At 35.1% G+C, this 24,979-nt stretch overlaps 1 pseudogene; it reads right to left on the bottom strand.

The window, feature by feature from the left end:
• Positions 1-236: 236 nt before the first annotated feature.
• Positions 237-1,575, bottom strand: LOC122230292 (annotated as a pseudogene).
• Between the last annotated feature and the right edge of the window lie 23,404 nt (positions 1,576-24,979).

Genomic DNA, 24,979 nt, shown 5'->3' on the forward strand with positions numbered 1-24,979 from the left:
CTCGTGGTCTGTGGGTTTGAACCTTGCATTGGACTCTGTGCTGACAGCTGGGAGCCTGGAGCCTGGAGATTCTGTGTCTCCCTCTCTCTCTGCCCCTCCCCCACTCACACTCTGTCTTTCTCTTTCAAAAATAAATAAATATGAAAACACACACACATATATCAGTTATATTACCTAATAAAGCCATATTCTGTTAAAACACCTATGGACTTACTTCAAAAATTTAATCAAATATATCACTGTGTTTTCCCATCTTGATAGAGTGATTCAGGTTTTTCACTTTCACAGATTCCAGACTGAGCTGCCAGATGCTGAAATTCTCCTTATGGGTTAAAAGTTTATTTCACATCTAAATTTTTCCTGTTTAATGGTAAATATTTGCTGAAAGTTGGTTGAGCACATAACAGCTTAGGAGTTGGAAGAGTTTGGTTTGCACAGGCTACAACATCTAATCTGTTATGTGTGGTCACTCATTAGCTTATCTTTAATAACTACCAACACCAGAATCTTTCTTTTTTACAACTTTTGTCAATAAAGTAACTAATCTATAGTTATCATGCTATAAATTTATTTGGTCAGCATTGAATTGCACCATTTTGTTATTTCTTTTCCAGAAAGCTTTGGTGGAGGAACTATTGAGATCTGGTATTCCAGCTTCACTGAATCTCCCTCAAAAACCTTTTTGCTTTGTTGTCTAAAGGTGAAAATTGGTGCTCTTCTCTGTTCTTTTGCAAGGACGCTCACCAGCACAGTAAATGTGACTTCTCCTGTTCAGCTCAAGGCAGCACATGCAAAAACCCTGCATCTGAAGCTCTCATCACTTCAAAGATGAATGAATGATAACACTTCTCAGACATCATCATTTTGTGAAAATCATCTGATTAAACTGGTCTTCCATTTATACAGAATGACATATTAGGAGCTGGTGGTCCACTCTCTACAAAGTTCATGCTGCAGGATCTTCCAGTTCAGTCAACATGTTCTCTCACACTTGAATAAAATATGGTGGGTAAGATTTCTTCTGGATTGAATCCTGATCATTCACGTATCCCTTCAAAAATGATCTACTTCTTACTTGTGACATTGGAACTTATAGTCGTGTGTGTTTGAAATTGTGCTCTCTATCATTTTGAGCTTGAAACACAGCAACTACATTCTGTGATTCTAGTAATCTGCAATCTATCTTCTCATATGTTAGCCATTGACTTCGATTATGAAGAACACTATCTTTACATTTCAGCTTTCTCTCCAAATCTTGACTCAAAGCTTTTCTTTTGATCCTGGTATTTCATTGTTGAGAGTTCTTTATATGGTCCTAGAATTTGCAGTTTGGGATGGCTTAGCATTTACAGGTTGGCCACTGTAGGGTTGTTGACAGCTGGAGTCCATGGTGGAAAGGATTTACTGTTGCTGTAATCAGGCTGTGGTGGCAATATGGAGCCCAGGAAGCTGGCTGTGGACTGGTAATAGGTGGCTATAACCCTTTGGCTCTGGTTGGAACCAGAAAGTTGTTGAAGAGATGAAGAGAAAGCAGAGGTGGACATGGTGGTGTGAGAATTTACTGAAGAGGCAGAACGTCTTTGCTCTGTGCATAGGTTAAGCTAGATAACAGAAGACTATTTGGTCTGGCTAGAAGATCTAGAAGCTTCAACAAAATGTGTTTTTATATGCATTACCTTTCCTGCAAATTCTAATATTAATTAAACAAAATGGAAGCAAAAATCATTTTAAAAACAACAAAGATGGTCTTTAAGATAAGACTTGAAGTCAAGTGTTTGACAGGGCTTGTTATTAAAATATAATTTAAAATAATAACTTGAGTGTGGAGAAGTATGCATTAAATTCCATAAATTCTTTGTTTTGCAGACTATAATTTGGGAGTGATAATAGTTTCCATTTTATTTGAGTTTGTAAATATTGTGATGGATGTTTTAATTTATAAATGCCCAAGGCCTCCTTGAAATATATTTATTTTAAAACTGTTCCAATTATTTATTTTGTCATATGCTCATAGGTGAAAACAGATCAGTAATATGAGGAAGAGATCAGTTGTCAGAAGAGGTTAATTTAAACCAAAAGTTTTCTGTTTATAAGTCTGTTTTTTAAAAAAAAGTTTTACCTGTTCTGTGTGTGTGTGTGTGTGTGTGTGTGTGTGTGTGTTTATGATGTAGTGAGGAAAAAATCATGAGTTTTGGAAACAGAAGCCTGATTAGACCAAATTGAAAAACCTAACTGGATGCCCTTAGGCATGTTAAGCTTTTCAGACTTTGGTTTCATTTTCAAAATGCTAGAATATATACCTACCAGTGTTATTATCCATATGAATGTCTCTGGCCAACCATACCATGTTGTGATTCTCAGGGTCCTGTGGCACATAGATATTTACAGTGTTTTCCATAGACTGTTCACTGTCACCTGGCTTTGTCCTCAGTATGTATCTTGCTAAAGAGTCTACCATTACAATTTGGCCTCAAGACTTTTTGAGAAGGAAATTAACTTTTATTGAATGTTCATTTACTACAAATTATTCTAAGTGCATGTATACACATTATCTTATTAATGTATGTGTATATTACCATGAAGTATTTATTTTTAATTTCCATTTTTAACAAACAAAGCAAGCCTAAGAATAACATACACATATTGGTACTTAGGAAAGTTAGGGGACTTCATCTGATATTTGCATCATCATCTTGAACTGAATGCCAACTCTTTGCCAGTTTTATAATGCATATAGTTTTTCATTTATCCATAACCATAACCAGACATATGTGATTCTTACTCATATTTCACAAATGAGAAAATTGGGCACTAAAGAGCTTACATAACTTATTACCAAAAATAATGTTTCAGTGGCAGAACAGAGGTTTAACCCCGGGATCATCTGACACAAGACTTTTAGCTCCTAACAGCTAGTTTATTAGTATCTCTGAAAGTGGAAAGGGTTACAGTTTAAGTGTGATTAGGGATATCCAAGTACAAGCCATCAAGATAAAAATGCGGCTCCTCTACAATCTTTATTTTTTAAATATTTTTTTAGTTTATTTACTTACTTTGAGAGAGAGAGAGAGAGAGCAAGCATGAGCAGGGGAGGGGCAGAGAGAGAATCCCAAACAGGCTCCAATGCTGTCAGCACAAGCCCGATGTGGAGCTTGAACTCACAACCCACGAGATCATGACCTGAGCCAAAACTAATAGTTGATGCTTAACTGAGCAACCCAGACAGCTCTCTTTTCCAATTTTAAAACAAACGAATATCTCTGATATATGCAGGAACTTAGAATTTTGATTCCTATTGCATTGAAGTATAATAAAGTCATGACTAATATAATATTTATATTCTGTTATTATATAGATTCAGACTTAGCCAAAGATATTTTTCTAGAAGAATCTAAACTTTAATTCTAATTTTCATTTATGTACTGAGGATTAAATTTAAAAAAAACACCTTAAACCAGTACATTGATGTTCATGAGTCTTACTTTTGTCATTACGTATTTCTTTGCCCTTTATTAATTCCTTATTCAGAGTGTAAGTTTTATTATCATTCTTGTCAAAAATAATTTTTACTTAAGTTTTTAATTCCAGTTAGTTAGCATGCAGTGTTGTATTAGTTTTTCAGGTGTACAATATAGTAATTCTACAGTTCCATATATTACCCTATGCTCATCACGACAAGTGCATTCGTTAATCCCCATCACCTATTTCTCCATCCCCCACAGCCCTCCCCTCTGTTAACCATCACATTGTTTTCTATAATTGAGTCAAAAATAATTTGGGGGCACCTGGGTGGCTCAGTCAGTTAAGTGTCCTACTTTGGGTCAGGTCATTATCTCATGGTCTGTGGGTTCGAGCCCCACGACGAGCTCTATGCTAACAGATCAGAGCCTGAAGCCTGCTTCAGATTCTGTATCTCCCTCTCATTCTCTCTCTCTCTGCCCTTCCCCCACTCATGCTCTGTCTCTCAAAAATAAACATTAAAAAATTTTTAAAAATAAAGTAAAATAATTTTAAAATTTCACCATGGGCTCTATTATGCACATACATATGTAGATGGTTACTGTTAATCAGGAATATTTCAAAGTGTGAAAAAAGAAAATGCCTATCTAAGTCCATTTATATTGAAATTTTAATAATATGTTGCTATTACAGCTGACATTCAAAGGAGTAATTGAAGTGTCAATATATATTTTTTCATTTATCTATTTAAATATCCATCTATCTATAAACACGCATTTATAGGCACATGCATACACACATGCATATTTGTGTGTGCGGATATGTATTTGCATATGCATATGTGTGTATACACATACACACATAACTATAGCCGAGAGAGAGATGACAGATATTAATTTAGCTTTAACAATAATTAATACCTAGAGTAGTAGATTTTATAAATTCTACAAAGGGAATAATGTTATCCTTACCTACAAGGTATTATAATGGAGATAGAAAGATAAGAAAACCATTTCTATCAACAAATACTTAAAACATATGAGATATAAAGAATTTCTAAGTGAATTCAAATGAAGGTAAAAATTAAATGTAATTAAAAAAGACATTTTCAACTCAATGAGTCTTATGCAGGGAAGACCTTAACTGTAGAGAATACATCTAAAAGTATGAAGTAAATTTGATAATAATACAGATGTGAGAAACTACATGAAAACACAGAATAATCTGAATTTTTAAAGAGATTCTCAGGGTATCAACTTGTGGGGCTCAGAAAGGACACACTTAGAAATACGTATGTTGTAGATCTGGATGTCAAAATAAGTTAAATTGATGTAAGTGTAGAACAGCTTAACAGTGGTCTAAGGTTCTTGGAATGAATCTGACTTAGGAGTCAAAGAAGATTATTTAGGCTGAACCAGAGGTGACATTGGAAAATGTATGGGAAGACTGAAAGAGCAATATATACACATCCTTCCACTGATGCCTAGTTTTGTTTGTAGGTTTCATTATCATTCACTTCATTATGAAGAGAACTATTGCACCAATAAAATATATTTCCCAATGTGGTACAGTAGATTTTTCAATCTGACCACAATCTTTCAGTCTTCCTTATGTTCACACCCTTTCAATGTAACTTGGAATTTCTTTGCATTAAAGAGTGAAGTTTCTTTTTCCATTTCTTGAACGTAGGCTGGCTGTGTGACTCAGTTGGCCAATATAATGTAGTGTAAGTGACAACATGCCAATTCTGAGGACAGGGTCTCAGGAGTCCAGAATCAACGTCTACTCTCTCTTGGAATCCTGCCCAATTGTCATGTAAACAAGTTCCAGCTGGTCTGCTGAAGCACAAGACCATGGGAAAGCAGAGACACTCTTCCAGCTGCAGTCATTCCACAGAACCACTTCCAAGCCGACCGCACTGTTGAGCTCAGACGTATGACTGAGCCATTGAAACAAGAATTGCCCAGATAAGGCCAACCCAACTGCCAAAACACAGAATCATGAGTTAAATAAGTGGTCATTATTTAAACCTTTAGTATTTCAAGTGGTACGTTATGCAGCAAAAGCTAACTGATACATGGTCAATATCCTTCTGGTGGGGAGTATGGTTACATTAGTTTATCATGCAGGGAATCTATATGCATTCCGAACCTGTATGAAAAGCTTTCACTGACATTTTACTTACGTTAAGATAAACTTCTTTTTCACCAAATTGTATTAACAAGTCAGAGATGTCAGTCTTACTTCTTTAGGTTCTAACTTAAAATGAATATTTATTGTAATTTTACTCTCTACTGAGTTCTGGCTTTCTGTTCCTGCCATAAGAATACTAGGTGGCTTTGCTGATTGTCCAGTCCACTTTTGGAATAATCACACAAAACTGACTCTGGTTTTAAGTCATTTTACATTAGGCTGCCACACAATTGTCTAAAATACAAAGAGAAGAAAGTGATTCTCCTGCATACAACATCTTGTACATTTTAGTTAGCCTTGGTGTTAACTTCAGATGGAGAAGCTTTGTAGCATTTCACATAGACTCTGTGTATATGTGTGTATGTGTGCATCAAAGAATGAATGGTAATATAAAGCAAATTGCTTTTCTTACGGTCCAATGTTAATTAAAACCAAATGTCCCTTCCACAATGTAGCTAATGTACTTTAATTATTCTGTCTTGTGCAGTTGTGACAAAAGGGAACACGCAATTATTAAAGGGAAAAAATACACATTGTACCAGTAATTGTCCACACTGTGAAATAGTATTGCTTTTCCCCTGTGAGGAACTTGAATACTTGCCAAATAATCCTCTCTACACCATTTAAATAATGTACATTGTTCTTTCACAATAATTTACCTTTTTATTGGGTTTAAGCGAAATGTGTTTATTGCCATTTACTTCTCTTCTACAGTTTTAAACAATGCAAGGCCACAATAAGTTTTTAATGTTTTTTTTTTTTTCTGGCATAAATTGTAAACATAAGAAATGAATGTTATTTTACATAACAAAGAAGTTTGGTAGCAATCATAATGACCTTAATGCTAATCTTTTCTATTTAAACATGGGAAAATCTATTCCCCTGAGATTAATTTTCTTCTGCTATTGAATTAAGATAAGAATAGCTACAAAGATGGTAAATGAAAAGTGGTGGACAGATCAAAAGGTAACATGTATAAAGTGGGTAGGCCACAAAATAATCTTTCTTATGCTGTTCAATATTAGGAAACAGAAATGGAATCTATTAAAATTTTCATATACTTGAATTCTTTCTCTGTCTCCCACTCTATTAAGCTCTCTGTTTTTTAAATTATTTATTCCACCAAAGAACACTCTCTTTCTTTTTTTAAATTTTTTTAATGTTTATTTATTTTTCAGAGAGACAGAGTGTGACTGGGAGAGGGGCAGAGAGAGAGGGAGACACAGAATCTGAAGCAGGCTCCAGGCTCTGAGCTGTCAGCAGAGCCCCATCCCAGACAGAGCCCCACCCAGGACAGGGCTCAAACTCGAGTGAGATCATGACCTGAGCCAAAGTCAGATGCTTAACTGAATGAACCACCAAGGTGCCCCACACTCTCTTTCTAAATGAGATTGATAACCATTTGAGCAACTTACTCAAATGCTCATGTATCAGAAAAAGAAACTGTAAATATAACAGTGTCAAGAAGGACAACTACCCTCTCCCAGAGACTTTTGTTCTCTCCCCAAAGGAGGAAGTTGATTTTTCCCAAAACGATGATAAAAAAGGATAACTGAAAGGAGGAAATGAAGCAGAAGCCAATTTTCAGACCAATTTTGATGGCAGTTGTTCTGTAGCTCTGTTCCATAGATCATTTTTCAGTATTCTGACAGTGAGGTGTCAGCTCTGGCAGGGACTTTTTGATTCTGACATTAGTTCCTGTGTTGGCTTCAGGGGGAGTGGCACCCTAGTGAATCACTTCTTCATTGCTGTGGGAATCATTCTTACACCCTGAGTTAGAATCTGGTTTTGGCCTTCAGCATTTCCAACAATATTATAATCATTTGATTCCCTGTTTTGAACTGCTTTATGTTAAAATACCTAGAGAGTTTTCTGTCTTTTGGATTAAACTTTGATAAAGTTTCAAAATATTTTTGATAAGGCAATGAATTTGTCCAATAAATTAGGATTTCAGATGAAAATGATTGAGAAACAGATTGGTTCAGATTATAGGGATTCTTTAACACCTTGATAAGAAATTAGAATTCATTCTAAAATTCAGGACAAGCCATGAGAGGGGTCTTTCAGGAGAGAAGCAGCATGATCAATATGTATTTTACAAAAATAATTCTGGAACCTGTATGGAGTAAGTGGAAGAATGCTAGACAGAAGCAAATTGTTTAACCTGATGGAAATAGTTGGAGCTAGCATAAATTACAGCATGGAATAACTGATAATTCTCTGAGATAATACTCCTTTTGTAAAGAATAGGCATAAGATGTTTTCAGTAATGTTAAAAATAGTAACCAAGAAGAACCCATTTTATTTATTTTTTCATATTATAGCCAACAGCTTTCGTTTTGTTCAACACTTTATCATCGTAACAGGCTTTCCAGTTAACCCATGAACATGGTAGTATGTAAATGAATAGATATGGAATACATGTATCAAGTATCCTTTCTCTGCCTGAAAGTTCCCAGCAAATACATCAGTTCTTAAAGCTCAAATATACCAGTTATTTTAATTTAACTGATGGAACATTGGCAGAATCAAAACAATTTGAATATTTGCCAGTACTAAAGCCAAGTGCCCGTCCCTGTATAAGAATTCAGTACACATTAGTTCTCTTACTCTCCATTATACCTACAACACTGAAAACACCCTAATATTCCAAGACAAAACTAGGTATGTTCTTAGACTAGAAGGTGCCCCTAAGTTTAGACATTTTGTCAGTGAAATACCCAGGCAACTGTATAACCAGTGAACAAACTGAAATAAGCATCATTTGAGAAGATAAATATCCCCTTGTGCTTCAGGAAAAGGAAAAAAAAAAAAAAACAAAACATCCAATTATGTGGCCAGAGGAGGGAACAAAACTTTCTGAGCAATATAGCACTCACGATGAGCATTGAAACAAAAACAGAAGAGTTGAATCTATGAAAACAGTATCAAGAAAAGCAGAAACCAGTATGAGAAAAGAAGGATATAAGGATAAGCGAGGCTGGGTCTATATTGTGGAGGGAAGTGAATGGCTGGCTGAGAAATCAGTATTTAATTAATGCACTATAGAAAAACTTTAAAGGATTTTGAATGGAGAATTAATCAATTAAATAATTTACAAAACAATAACAACAATAACAATAAACAAAATCCCCAAAACCTCTGGTGTCTACATGTCATTTTCAGATGGAATTCCTCAGAAAGATAAATTTAATTTTGCTTGAGGAGGTTTGGCCTATATGAAGGTTTGCCAAATTTTTTTTTTGCCAACATTTGCAAAGTTGGATATATCATAATTGTCAACCACCAACTTCTGGCTTATTTATTTATTTTTCTAGGAAGCAACTTTATTCATGCTGGCACTACTCAGTTGGGTTCGTACCCAAAGAACTGAGCCCCAAACACCACGTGCCATAGTTTTAATTTTTTAAATCAAAAGATATATAAACACATAGCACGACTGGCACTACTCAGCAATTGTAGTGGGTTTAGAGATGAAGCCTTACTTGGTATAAGTTTTTGAGGCAATAGAATCACCAGCTGTGGCCTCTGCCCTGTGTTTACACTTTCCATCAGAACATTTCACTTATCCATGGTTGGTATATCTGAGAGATATGAAATCTCTTTTATGGAACTTTGTATATTATATCTCCATTCCTAGAATACAATCCACCCCATATAAATCTACTAAATACCTTAAACAGCCCATTATATTTGGACATAATAGGATTTTCAGTATGATTATCCATATAAATTAATTGTTTATTTCAGGACTATTTTCGTGGGCAATTGCCCTTGTTAAAAATACAAATACGGATAAACGTGATATAAGTATAAAGGCCAAACTTTACATTTGATTATGCCTTCATATTTATTACTTTAAAGAAAGTTTAAATATATTTCCTGTATAACCAAAGGGAGGGAAAATACTCTAATTTAAAAATCACATATTCATAGAATGCTAATTTATTACATTCATCAGTTATAATAAAATGTGTCTACGTGTTTAGTTTTGTTATTTCATATTTAAATATTGCATGAATATTTTATCACTATAGTGAAAAGTTTTGCATTAAAATGATTACTTTTTTATTACAACACATAATAATTTAGCTAAATGAGTGTCTCTGTATGAAGGCACTTGATTAGGCATACATGGGTCCTTGATCACAAGAAAATTCGGGAGGTTTTTGGAAGTTTGGAGATATCTAGCTGAGACATTTAGAATACTACAGTTTTGACACTGTTGGGGTTATGTGATTGCTTTCTGACTAACTAGAAGGTAAAGTCAAGGGAAAGGCAGAAATGAAAAAGGACACAGCTGGGCATGATATTCCTGCTGACTGCAAAATCAATTTCTGGCACCTGAAGGAAGCAAAGGAGAAGCGATTTCCATATCTTAGAAAGGTGCTCTGTCAACCAGAAGCTCAAGCAAACACAGGTAAAATAAAAGTAAATGTTTTCAGATTTTGTAACTTTCAAGTTATAATTCGGTATGTTTGCACCAATTGTTTACAAAGCCACTGAGTCAGGCTCACAAACTTAAGGTTAATTATTTGCTCACCAAAATAATTTCATAAAATAAGCCAAGTCTTTAGCCACTAAACAAAGAATAATATAGTATTAACGCCGTTGCTAAGTATGCATGCACAGTGTGTAGAATTATGGTTTTCTGGTGTTAGTTTAACATTATTTTTATCCAGGCTACTTACCAGGAATATTTCATTAATAACCTCTGATGGCCCTCACTTGGACACACACACATACACCAGGAAGAGTGGGATATATGAAAGAAATAGCATCCAAATGAAAATTCCAGGTTATTAACATATAGGCTAAACCCACACTATGATATAGGGTCTGGTGAGGGCTGTGATTGATATATATATCATAGTTAAATGAAAATCCTTACTTCCACTGTTTCTCAGACGTTCTCTTTATTTTCTATATCTTCCTCCTAACAAGAATCAAAGTAAGAGGGCAAGTGACATTATCAAATATGTATAGTCAACTTCAGCATAACAACCTCACCACATGGAAGTGGATGGTACACAAAAGAAGTGGAAAACAAAAAAGAATGGATAAAGCACAATGGCATGAACACAGTTCAATCTCATCTTTTGAAATGTAACTCTAGTAGAACCTGAGTGGCTCAGTCGATTAAATGTCCAACTCTTGATTTCCGTTTAGGTCCTGATCTCAGGGTCTTAAGATTGAGCCGTGCGTCAGGGGTCAGGCCGAGCTGGGTGCTAAGCCTGCTTAAGATTCTCTCTCTCCCTCTCCATCTGTCCCTCCTTCAGTTGCATGTGTGCATGCACGCGCTCTTTAGCTCTCTCAAAATATAAATAAATAAATATAAAAAGTATAACTCTTATCATTGCCTTGGACTGAGGCAATTTTATTAGCAGCTTCTCTTCTCTATAGGAATGGCTAGTGGGTAGAGGGAGGAAGGAAGCAGAAACACTATTCTATGCCTTCCTTTTTCCCCTCTTCCCTCATACATCATGTTTCTGTTCATTTTATACGTTCTGTTTATGTCTTGATTGATACAATCAACTTCTTAGAACAATCAGTATGCCGACTATTTATATCCAGGTTTATAGATTTAAAATATACTCTCTGAGAGTATACTGTTTCTAAAGAAAAATTAAAAAAAGCATTTCAGAAAAAGGTTAGAGAATAGAGATATAGAATTTTAGCTTTTGCCATCTCGTTTTGAGATGCCGTTCTGGACTTTAGGAATTTCAAATTATTCCTGTGATTCACAGACAAAGCCAAGTTCAGTGAGGCAGTATTCTTCATTAAGAAACATTTAACTCAGTAATGGTCTGGGCCAACTGGAGAATGAAGAAAAGCAATTTAAAAGAGCACAGGATCTGTTTTAAGAATAATCACTTGTTCACCACATAAAATGAATAATTTAGATGGCCGTTAGCCACAATTATTATAGGTGGGCAAAGGCAAATAGAAAATTGTATAATTTCATGGATGTTAATTGCATTTTGGTTGAGGAAGAAAAATTCATGCACTTGCTGAATTGAACTATAATATTAAAATGAAACAACTATTTGGTTGCTTGTGAACTCATCAGGGTTTTAAATTGCATATTGATCTTCTTTCTATTTTTAAATGTATTATTATTAAAAATTATATAAACATACCAAGCATATGTTTCAACAGTTAACAAGTCATGGTCAATATTGTTTTATCTGAATCCGTACATAATTTCTCCCATCACCCTGCCCACATTACTTTTATAAATATTTGCACATCCTATCATTTAATCTGTATATGTTTTTATTGATTCATTTTCATGCTGTTATTATGCCCATTCTGAGTTCTTCACATTGTTTCCCCAAATGACTGAAGCAAAGGAAGTGAGCCACATCTACCAACATATACCACCATTCTGCTTTCTTTGATGAGCACAGTATTGGGGCTATAATAGTGGATGATTGCTGAAATAATGGTATTTCAGATTTCCTCATCCTTATAATCATTATTTCCATATATAATTTACAAAAGGGCTCAATAAATGCTTGTTGAATGAGTTCAGAGAATCCATATTTTTATGACCACTCTCATCAATTCATGTCAATGTTACATGTAAGCAAACATTCCTAATACAAAAGCTGTAACAATACCCACCTCCTATTATCAGGATAAGATGTGATGGTGTTTCTAGAGCACTTAGCACAAGTCCTAGCTGTGATATACTATTAAATATTTGAACTTAATATTTATTTTTTATTAGTTTTTGTTTATTATTTTTTGTTTGTTTATTTTGAGAAAGAGTGCATGCTCATGAGCAGGGGAGGGGCAGAGAGAGAGGAGATAGAGAATCCCACACAGGGCTCGATATCACAACCCCTGGGATCATGACCTGAGCCAAAATCATGAGTTGTCTACTTAACTGGCTGAGGCACCCAGGCGGCCCTGTTTTTATTTATCATTGAAAGTGATTTTGTAATAGCAACCACAAAGGAATGAGGATCTCTAAACCTCTCTGGAGCCGACTTGCCTTCCTGATCATTCATGTTAAGAAAACTCTTCAAAACCTTAAAGGCACTTTGGAGCTTGGATTTAGTTCTATACTCACTGTGATCAAAAACAGCCTTTTATCAACAAGACTTAAACCACAGTGACAGAACTATTGTTTTATTTTCTTAGTAGAGGATCTCCAAATATCCTGTATCTATAAAATGCAGATATTCTAACTGTGATGATCATAAATAGGTATGGCTCTCTTCCCCCAAACGCTTGCCTAGAATGCCACTAATTACCTCAGCAGTATGCTCTTGCTCTCTAGAGCTCTAATCTCTACATAGAAGAGTGTCAAGTTGGGATAGAAATTGGATGGGGAGAAGGAGGGTGAATATAATCCATTATTAAGAAGAGTGCATCAATAAGTCAACAAACATTATTAAGAGAAAAAACAACCAAAACTGTCATGAGATATTTCAGTGGCATAAACCATTTTCTCTCCTGCAAGATGCTAGCAGTCTGGTTGGGTAATGGACTAAAACAATTCCCCAGCAATGTAACACCATCTACTTTAGTTCTAAAATATAAATGTTTTATTACATTCCACAATTAAAACTTAAATATATAGATACTATATATAAGAATGGATCCACAAAAAAATCAGTACTCTTTAACTAAACTGTGATCAGAGTTCATCCTCAGAGATTGTGATATTGTAACTCTGAGCTAGATCCTCAAGAATTTATACTTTTTAAAAACTCTACAGGAAATTTTGGTATACACTCCTTGGTGAGTAACACTGAGCTTAAACTATGATGTGAGCTGCACATGTACAATGTAGGATGTAAGATCCTACAGAAATGATCTATTGAATGGGTAGGATGTCATCTTATGTCTCCATGTCTCCCCCAAACGGCCTCCCAAAAGTACATAAGTGACTAGTACATATCAAGCACTAAATTGGTCTTTGATTAGCTTTTTCACTTCTATGAATTAACTTTTTATTTATTGAAGCAATGTAAGTGAAGTTAAATTTTAATGGGCCCACCAAATAGAACATGGGTGAGAAAATTGACCAAATATCATTATTCACAGAACATGAAAGAAAAAAATTTTCTGAAACAAATGGGAGAACAAAATTTAAGGTTCAGGTTTATTGCATGAGATATACTGAGTTTAGGTGAAATCTAGAACATGCAGACTTGAGGTAGGACCAGCATAGGTACATAAGTGTTTTCCATGTATGCATGCATAATATTTTAAGAAATATTTTTGGAACTATTATTAAAAATTAATCTAGGGGCACCTGGGTGGCTAAGTCGGTTAAGCATCTGACTTCGGCTCAGGTCATGATCTCGCGGTTTGTGGGTTTGAGCCCTGCATCGGGCTCTGTGCTGACAGCTCAGAGCCTGGAGCCTGCTTCAGATTCTGTCCCTCCTCCTCTAAGCCCCTACCATGCTCATGCTCTGTCTCTCTCTCTGTCTCTCAATAATAAACGTTAAAAAAAAATTTTAAATTAATCTAAAATTAGCTTTTGCTAGTGAGATTGGAATAAAATCTTCACTGTACATTATAAACTCAAGATTTGTCTCAAACTATTATGAAAGTTGTATTAATCATTTTAGAAAATACCAACATATGTCAGAGTAAAAAAAAAAGTGTTAACCAACTATGTAAAAATTAGAATCATATTAACTTATTTTCTCCAAGTATATTGTTTATATATATCCTCAGTTTGTTTGCCCTTTTTAATAAAATTATTGCAGTAAATTTTAATACAGGGCAAATTTTGGTGTGCCCTAAGAATTCAACTTTACATTGAAATGGAAACAAACACCACAGAAAATCAGTCCTGTAATCATGGAAAAATGTACCAACGACTAAATGTGGAGTTTCTGTCAAATACTCTAAGAGACAACATTTACCTCTTGGTCTAGGACCTCCTTCAAATTTGGAAATGGAAGCAAGAACCAATTAAATATCAGTCAAATATTTGATCATATTATGAACAGTGTTAATAACTTAAATTGATTCCCTTCTATTCTCTTGAGTTGCCTGCATGCCTTTATAAACTTGGGCATATCAGAGATTAGGGCTGATTATTTTGAGAAATGTATATAATGATCTTTATTTTCTGTGTAAGTAAACAGATGATAGCTAGTGGCAACCCTGAACAGACTTCATAAGTACAGTGAAGCCTGTTTGGTTATACCTTCTAACTGATGAATTAGTGAGGAACACTCAATAAATGCTCAGAGTTCATCCATGTTCTTCCATATGTCTGTCTCTAATGCCTCAGGCAATAAACCAAACCACATTTAAATAATTTTTTTAAGCTATTCTGTGGAGGATAAGCTTAGGAATCCCCCAGGCTTACACCAATGGGTTAACAAGGCATAAAGAAATATAAAACCATAGGATGCTCACACCTGAGTTTGGGTAAACAAGACAAGGCAACCAAGAATAGGGAGGTGCAAAGGCACCCCAGAATAGAGAGGAGGTGCAGAGCCCCTGGAATAGAGAGTGGGGACAAAGGCCCAAAAATAAGGGTGCAAAGATGCCCAATACATAGGTATATGAAATAAACAAGATTAGATATTCAAGGTGGAAGCACCCCCAATTTAGTACTATGGCAGAAAATGCTTTCACGGGAAGAAAGGACCAAGTTAGGTAAACAGGTAAATTGGGCTATAGACCACAGCTGTAGCAGCCCAGAGCTGAGATGATTAATAAAACAAAGATGCCTTGTTAACTCTGAGTTTATATCCCCTACCTGTCTCATCCCCTAGGCTAGCTAAGATAAACAGAGGTTGTGCCTCATGTTCCCTGTAAACAACCTTCTGCCAGACTGCCTGGTGTCAGGATTTTGCTTTGTATTAACCCAAACCCCTAACCCCAAATGTCTTCAAGATCCCCTTTCCCTCACATACACAAGTTAACGTTCACGGATTCACATTGTCTCTTTATGCATGTTCATCGCCATGTTTGTAAGCCTTCTGATCCTAATAAAAATGGGGCAATGACCCTTATTTGGGGCTCTTGTTTTTTCCCATAAATTATCCATCTCTCACTTTCAATCCTGTATCCCACTCTTTAGCTACATAAGAGAGAACTTTAGACCCAGAGTCTCTGACACTGTTCCAGTTATTGCTATGTCCTGACACACTTTTCTGTTTCTAAAATGTCCTGGGTATTCCTATCTTGTGTAAGTCAGTCTTTTATACAAAGTTTCATTTTAGGGGGAAAATAGCAAAAGGACAGAAGCGGCAATTTTTTTTCCACTCAGGTCCCAGTGAAGAGTAAAAATTCACTTATATGAAAATGAATGCATCATGAAAATGAATTTACAAAGATTTTTTTTGAGGTACATATATTAACAAGATATCAAGGAAATCATTTCCTGATGTTTTATGCATGATTATTATACATGTTTAAGTTAAACAGACATCCATTAAACACCTGCTAAGGATGAAGCATTGTACTCAGTACATTACACCTGCCCCCAAAAGATTATATTCTAGTGAGAAAACACAGACATGTTAGCATAGAAGGACTCAACATACCTGGAAGATTTCAGGATGATTTTTATATGAACTTCTCTCATCAATAAAGCCTATTTCAAGTATAAATATACAATTACTTGTAAAAATTAATTATTTCTAGAGCACAAGGGCCACAAGGGCAGAAAAAAAAACTCTGTTTTAACAGATTTACCACTAGAGTCCAGGACAGTATTTGGCACGCTGTAGGCACTCTGTTTATTATATAAATAGCAAGTAATAGGTGTTCTATGTTGTGATCAAAAGATACGTTAAATTAGCTGAGCAAAAATGTTTGCTGGGAAGGGCAAGTTTTAAGTGAAGGTGAGATGGGGTAGGAGATTTGTGACAAGGCTATGTTAGACTGAGTGAGGATCACAAGCCTAAGCGTGAAGGAGAATGGGCCTGGAGTGCTGCAGGTGATAGAGTTCCAAACAGAGAATCCTGGAGACGAAGCTGGGAAGTTGTATAGGTGCACACCAAAACATGACACACTATGCGTCCCTTGGTAAGGAGATAAAATCTATGCCTGAGAGAATAAGATGGCATTTACACTTGCACACATACTATCACTACCTTCTTACATCAACCAAACAGGTTTAACTACTTTGTCACTGATCAGAACACACATGCACACTGAACCACAATGGTCTCTAAACAAACAATGGATTAATCCAAGAATAGAAATCTTACGACCCTGCAAGTTCAGGACAAGATGAAGCTTTACAAGTTTTCCACTAAGGAAGTAATAACATCAAATCCATGGTTTACTTTATTTTTGTGGTAGAAGGTTGACAAGAACTACTGAATTCAGACACTGAATGTGAAAATTAAATGAAATATGAGTATTCTATATTAAAGAAAAATGCCATATTTAGCCTTATTTTGTAATTTTATTAATGTGTTCATTTGGTGTTTTATTTTAGACTTAATTTTTTAACATTATGTTTATGTGTTTAGTTTATATTTCTTCTCATTTTTACTCCCTTCTAATAGGACTTGTGAGTAGTTTATTTTCATTCCACAATAAATAGTTTTTTCTCTTTACATATGCAGGAGGATTTCCAGTCATTGGACTTCCCTTCTGGAAACTGAGCTAAATATTTTAATATCCAGAGTCCCTTCTGTATGGCTTACTCCTTCAAGTCTTTTCATATACTATTCTTATACTACACTTTGCCTGTCCTAGATTAAAACAGAGTTTATTTTGGGTTTAACTCACTGATTACTATTCTTGTATAAAAATAAAATACATCCATTTGAACAAATTACCTATAATCATTTTCATGTTATTTGTCTGAGATGAGATAAATTTATTAATATTATCTCCAGTTTCATTTTTTCTTTCTTGAATATAAAGTTACCTATATATATTCTAAAGAATGTTTTACCATCTGTTTTAACTCAAATATTCTTGATTTTATTCTAACACATTTACCTTTCCGCCATTTTTGATGAAAGGTAGGGAAATTGCCTATGCACATCAATTTTTTTTATTAAAATGTTTAAAAGATTAAAGTAAGAGAAAGATACTCTTACAAAAATGTATTGCATGGAAAACTAAAACCAAATACCCAAAGACTATCCAACAAAGTATAGTAAAGCAGAGGTTTAAAAACTGGGGCGCCTGGGTGGCTCAGTCGGTTGAGTGTCTGACTTCAGCTCAGGTCATGATCTCACAGCTCATGAGTTCCGCCCTGCGTCCAGCCCCGTGTGGTGACCCACGTGGGGCTCTGTTGGGGCTCTGTGCTGAGAGCTGGGAGCCTGGAGCCTGCTTCGGATCCTGTCACCCTCTCTGCCCCTCCCCCACTCATGCTGTGTGTCTCTCTCTCTCTTTCTCCCTCTCTCTCAAAAATAAGTAAATGTTAAGAAAAATTTAAAAAAATTGATGTCACAATTTTCTTATATTTATCACTTCACAAATACATCAAGAACATGTTGACTTAAGAAAACCTAGGGCCAGGCATCCAATAGTTTGTATGTTTTTTTCACCCTCTGACACCTATGACTGATCATTGCACACAATTACACAGCTCCATGCACACAAAAGGTATATATCTTCAAGTAATATTTCCATAGCTGAGAGTTTCCATTTTCCACTTAAACATTTCCAAATATTCATGCCTAATTATATTAGCATAGTATCATATCGTTAACCAAAATTTTCCCCTTAATCATTATTACTGTAGCTTCTACTTAAATGTAAGCCTCGTTCATTCTTCCCTCAACAAATTTTTCAGTGTCCTTGAATACAATAATATGTACATTATCTGTTTCTTATCAGACTTTTACACACTACTTTAGCATATTTGATAAATCTTGGCTGCAATATTTGTTTCTCTTTAGGTGTTTGCCTAATGGTAATTTTGTATTTTCCCTGTCCTTTCTACATTCTACTTTAAGAAAGAATTGCTCTTCTCTTCTGTTTATTTATTTTTTAATTATTCATTTTTTTAAAAATATTCTGAATATTTAAATTAGCCCAGTTTAGCCATAATTTGCATATCCATAATTTATCATAAACTATCCATAAATTAACATTGTTATTTATTTTGTTGCTTAAATTGTCCCAGATTTGGCCATTGGGAGCTGCTTCATGTGGTGCTTGTGTCTTTTTTTTAATGACTATATCAGATTTTTGAGCACTTCATTAATTAGCATTATTAGATATTCTAGGCTCATCTTGTACTTTTGTTAACCTCACCATGAAAATGGAACATTTTTCCAGGAGCCCTGATTATTTTAAATTGACGAATGGTATGTAGGGTTAGATAGTACACATGCTCACTGCTGCTAGATACCTATATACTAACATACATACATCTATGTAATCCTGTATCTATCCATTTCTGTGTGTGTGTGTGTGTGTGTGTGTGTGTGTGTGTACACGGATAGCTCTAATTACAATTTAGAAATCATCACAGGGATCAATCTAGCCTTCCTTTCCTTATTTGCTATTGTTTCCTCTGATATTGTAAAACCTATCCTTATGCACAATATATTTACTTCCTGTAGTAATATATGTACATGCATGAAGGTGTTTCAGAGTCAGAAACGATTCCCCTGTAAGAAACAAATGTATTAACTAGAGTAAAATATCTGTGTATATTTTGTTTAGTCTTAAACCTTAAAATATACAAAGTACTGTTTTCCAAAATTATATAACTTAGCTCTTGCCAACCCTCTTCACTATGTTTTGTCATTCACTTGTAATACAATTAAGTGCCTTTGTCACTGTGTGTGTTCAATACTGGACTGGTCCTTATCCTCATCCTTGTTGATTTTAATTATTTATACATGGAACGTAGGAGGGGTATGGGAAACATGAGTGTGGTTCTGACAATAACTCTTATGAAAATAGGATATATGTAAGGTGCATATACAGTTTCTTTAGGTAAGGGCATATATACTTTGTTTAGTATTACCAAATGTCCCTCCAGAAGAGGTGTAGCAAATCGCATTTCTACCAGCAATGTATGAGTATGAATATACTTGTTTCCCTACAATCTCATAAATGCCATAGTTTAAAATTTTTACCAACCTGAAAGATGAGAGATTTTTCCTTTTAAGGACCATTCCTACATCTTTTTGTGTGTGTGTAAGAATTTCCTGTTCATGTCTTTTTTTTTCCATTTTTCTTATTTTATTTTTGGATTTTGTTCCTATGCCTATCAGTTTTTAAGACTTGCTTATATATTAGAGGCATGAAGCCTTCCAGTTAATATTCTAATTATTTTCTTCCACTTTTCAGTTTTTTAAAAAAATTTTAATGTTTATTTATTTTTGAGAGAGAGAGAGAGAGAGAGAGAGAGAGAGAGAGACAGCGAGGAGCAGAAAGAGAGGGAGACAGAGAATCCAAAGCAGGATCCAGGTTCTGAGCTGTCAGCACAGAGCCCCACGTGGGGCTTGAACTCATGAACCACAAGATCATGACCTGAGCAGAGGTCTGATGCTTAACTGACTGAGCCACCCAGGTGCCCATCTCCTCTTTTTCAGTTTTTGATTTTGTTTTTGGTGTTATCTGCAATGTACCTTATTTCATTTGTAAAAATATATGAATCTTTTATAGTCCATGAAAATTAAGTAAGAGCTCAAAATCCTTTACCTACACCAATCTTAAAGAGAAACTCACCCATGATTGTTGTACCTGCATGATTTAATTTTTTACATTAGATCCCTAATTCATTTGTAGGTTATCCTTTGTGTGATAGGAGATATGGATCACACATAATTCACTGAAGAATTGGTTTTTTGCTCCAATGATATTAAATTTAACTTACATGATATCTAAAATCTCCATAATTTTTAGTCTATTTCTGGGCTTTTTACTTAAATCCAATAACTTACTTCCTTTCTTTATATCACTACTTTTCAATTGTAGAGACTTTTTGGTATTTTTTAATATCTCTTTGGTCTGGTTCCTTCTCACAGCTTTTCTTTTTGAGTGCTTTCCTATCCTTTCATGCTTGTTTTCTTATCTGAAGTTTATTATCAGCTTGTCCAACCCTATAAAAAAACCAGGCATATTTTTAAGGATTATGTTTAATCAATAATCAATAATAGGGTGAACTGACTTATCCAATCTATTAACCAGGAATGTCTTTCCATTTTCTCAATCTATTTTTATGCCTTTAAGTAGTATTTGAAATTTTTGTTCATAGGGGCCCCTGGGTGGCTCACTCAGTTAAGCATCTGACTCTTGATTTTGCCTAAGGTCATAATCTCATGGTTGGTGAGTTCGAGCCCCAAATCAGGCTCTGTGCTGATGGTACAGAACCTGCTTGGGAGTCTCTCTCCCTCTCTTTCTGCCCCTTCCCTGCTCACTCTCTCTGAAAATAAATAAATTAAAAAAATATTCATAAATATCTTAAACACTTCTTCTTAAGTTTATTCCTATTTTATCATCTTTGTTGCTACTGTTAATGAGTATCTCTTTACTATAATGACCTCTAACTTATTAGTTTTGTGTATGAAAGCTATTGATTTTGCTATAGCTGCCTTAAAGTACCACAAATTGAATGACTTAAACAAAATAAATTAATTGTACCAGAGTTCTGGGGGCTAGAAGTCCAAGATCAAGGTATCTTCAGCATTGTTTCCTTCTTAGGCTGCTAAGGGATAATGTGTAGTATGCCTCTCCTTATACTGAAGAATTTATTATTTTTATGTTTCAAATTAGAGAGGGCATTATAGGATTTTTAACAAAGGTAGTGAAATAAGAATTGCTTTTTAGAGAATTGAAAATAAGGATTAAAGTATATAGGCAGAAGGAATAGTTAGGAGATTACAGCTTTCAAGTGAAATATAATGAGCATTTGTAGGTAATATCTTAGCAGTTCTTATGAAGAAAAAAGAATAAAAGAAATCTTAATTTGCAGATTATGTGGGAGAAGAAATCTGAAGTAAGCCTTGGATAACAACCTGGTTGCTGTAAGAGCAATCAGGATATCTTACAAGGTGAAATAGTCTGGGATAAATGGAAATGAGTCTAGTTTTGTCTATTAGTTTCAATAGTTTGTTGAAAGAAGAATGTGTATGGTTTTCTCAAAGAGGTAGTATAAAATAAAAAGAAAATTAAAGAAAACTGAGAAAAGAAGCCTGGGAAACAGAAAATGCTGTTTAAGATTTAAGGAGCAAAAGGATCTAGGACATGACACAGATGAAGGGAAAGACTGTGATTTCAAAACAACTTCCACAGTAATGTTCAACAGTAATGAACATATGAAAGACAGTAAGTTCCACTGGATGATATGATATGAATTGATATGATACGATATATTACAAAATACTTAAGTTGAGATGGTGAACATAAAAGTTGGGGTTATAAAAGTTAAATGATGACTAATGAGGAAATATAAGGTGAGAAAGTGGGGAAACCATATGCCTTTTGAAGAAACAGCATTTGAGGAGAGGGAAAACATTAATCAGAGAGATTGAAGTAGTAAGAAAGGATTGATTTGTTTAAATTTTTTTGAAGTTTATGTATTTATTTTGGAAGAGAGTGCGTGTGCTAGAGAGAGTGCGGCAGGTGCAGAGAGCAAGGGAGAGAGAGAATCCCAAGCAGGCTCTGCACTAACAGTGTGGGCTCCATCCCACAAACCATGAGATCATGACCTAAGCTGAAATCAAGGATCAGATGCCAAACCTGCTGGGCCAGCCTGGCACCCCAAGGATTGATATTTTATAACTAAAAGAAAATTGAACAATTTTTTTAATGCTTAGTTATTTTGAGAGAGAGAATAAGAGCAGATGGGGGGGGGGGAGAGAGAGAGAGAGAGAGAGAGAGAGAGAGAGAGAGAATCCCAAGTAGGCTCATCAATATCATCACAGAGCCCAACAAAACTTGGGATCATGACCTGAACTGAAATCAAGAGTCAGCCGCTTAACTGACTGAGCTACACAGGTGCCCTGAAAACTGAACAATTTAATCAAACGAGTAAAACATTCTAAGGTAAGGTTTCTTGTTGATTGGGTGACGGTGATTGAAAAAGGTATTTGCCATGTCCTTTGCAGTTTACTACAGTGCAATTCTGCATGCAAGTGCACTATAGTCAAAATAACAGAAAAACAGAATCTTCACTAGATAAACAAAGGCATAACATTTTTGGAATAATTTAAATATGCAAAAAATAATTGCTATCAGTTGTGATTTTTCAATAAAGCTTAATAAGATTAATATGGAGTATGACTAATACTTAGTCAAACCACTGACAGAATGAATTAGTACTCAGTTACAAAATATTTCAATTATGTTTTCAGAATTAATTATTCCTAATAGGTTATTTTTAATTTAAATAAATATGTGAGGCAAAAGCTTATGAGTGTGTAATTACTTACACATTCTGTTCCCACATCTGTAAGATGTTAGTTGAAAAAAAAAAGAGGATTAAAGAAACAAGAGAGAACCACACAGCCAAACACACACACAAAAGGAGAAAATAGAGGCACAGGTTAAGGAAGGGTCATGTCACCTTAAAAGAGCCACAGTAATACTGCAGAACTGGACATAAAATTTTCAAAAATAATTTTTGGTTGTAATGAAAATACTCCTTATTTCTCTTCCTCCCTCTATCCCTTCAACTCTGCTTCCTTCCTATCTTACATTAAAAAAAAGAAAGAAAGAAACAAAGTAATTTATTCTGAAAATCCACTTGCATCAAACAGTTGTTAGAAAAAGATCTTGGGGCGCCTGGGTGGCTCAGTCGGTTGAGCGTCCGACTTCAGCTCAGGTCACGATCTCACGGTCCATGAGTTCGAGCCCCGCGTCGGGCTCTGGGCTGACGGCTTCGAGCCTGGAGCCTGCTTCCGATTCTGTGTCTCCTTCTCTCTCTGCCCCTCCCCCATTCATGCTCTGTCTCTCTCTGTCTCAAAAATAAAAATAAACATTAAAAAGAAAAAAAAAGAAAAAGATCTTTTGTCATGTGTTTGGTGGTAATCTGTATGTCTTCCTTGGAAAAACTTTTATTCAGGTTCTCTACCCATTCTTTACATAGAATTGTTAGGGTTTTTTGGTGTTGACTTTTGTGTTTTGTATATTTTGGATATTAACTCCTTAACCAATATATCATTGGTAAACACCTTAAATTCACCAGGTTGCCTTTTTGTTTTGTTTACGGTTTCCTTCACTCTGAAAAACTTTTTTATTTTAATGTAGCCTAATAGTGTATTTTTACTTTTATTTCCTTTGACTTGGAAAACACATCTAGAAAAATGTTGTTATGTCCTCTAAGTCTGATGGTCTCAGGTCTCATCTTTAGATCTTTGATTCATTTTGATTTCATTATTGTACATGGTGTAAAAAAGTGGTCCAATTTCATTCTTTTACATGTTGTTGTCCAGTTTTCCCCCCATTTACTGAAGAGACTGTCTTTCCCACATTGTCTATCCTTCCCTCTTTTGTCACGAATTAATTGACTGTATAAGTGTGGGTTTATTTCTCAGAGTTCTGGAGGTTGAAAGTTTGAGGCTAGAGCCCCAGCATGGTCCAATGGGGGCTCTCTTCCAGATTTCACACTTCTTGTATCCTCAGATGGCAGAGGGGGAAATGGAGATCTCTTCAACCTCTTTTATGAGGGTGAGGATCACAATTATCAGGGCAGAGTAACCTAATCACCTCTCAAGGGCCCTACTGTCTTAGGGGTTAGGTTTCAACATGAATTTTGTGGGGGTACACTCAAACCTTGGTATAATTTATATTTTCTCATTATTTATGTTGAGATAGTTTCCAACAGGTGTGATTATTTTAATGAAGGAGTAAATTAGAAAAAATATCGTTACGTTGATTGGCCAATTAAGGACTTTGCATAATTTGGAGTACAAAGTATTTAAGACAAAAGCCATTGTAATTTAAAAAAAATCTCAACTTACACTGGAAAAATAAAAGTTGAATGACAGGACATAAGAATATAACATCAGAACTTAAAGCCACATTCTGACTGGTCTCACATTCCAGAAGTGGATTGCTTATTGTTTCGTTTTGGCTTGGTTTGGTTTTGCTTATGTAAGAAAGTTGTCAAAATTATCCTATCAAAAACTTAGTTGTTCTCTATACATATCATCTTCTTTTCAATTTTCTTGAAATTTGATCGATATTCAGAATTCAGAATTCAGAATTTGATCGATATTCAGAACCTTGATCTATATTCAGAATTTCCATTTGTTCTTTGTTTCAAAGATCTAATACTAAGCATCTATTAGATGATAAGCACTGAGTTTATATGGGTGTGGATTCTAGACAAGGTCCCTGTGACAGAGAGCTGACATTCTAATAAGGGTAAGAGTGGAGGGAGGGCAGAAGATAAAGCACTTTAAACACTGAGGTAGTT

This window comes from Panthera leo, chromosome A1 (genome assembly GCF_018350215.1).
Source record: "Panthera leo isolate Ple1 chromosome A1, P.leo_Ple1_pat1.1, whole genome shotgun sequence".
Lineage (NCBI taxonomy): Eukaryota > Metazoa > Chordata > Mammalia > Carnivora > Felidae > Panthera > Panthera leo.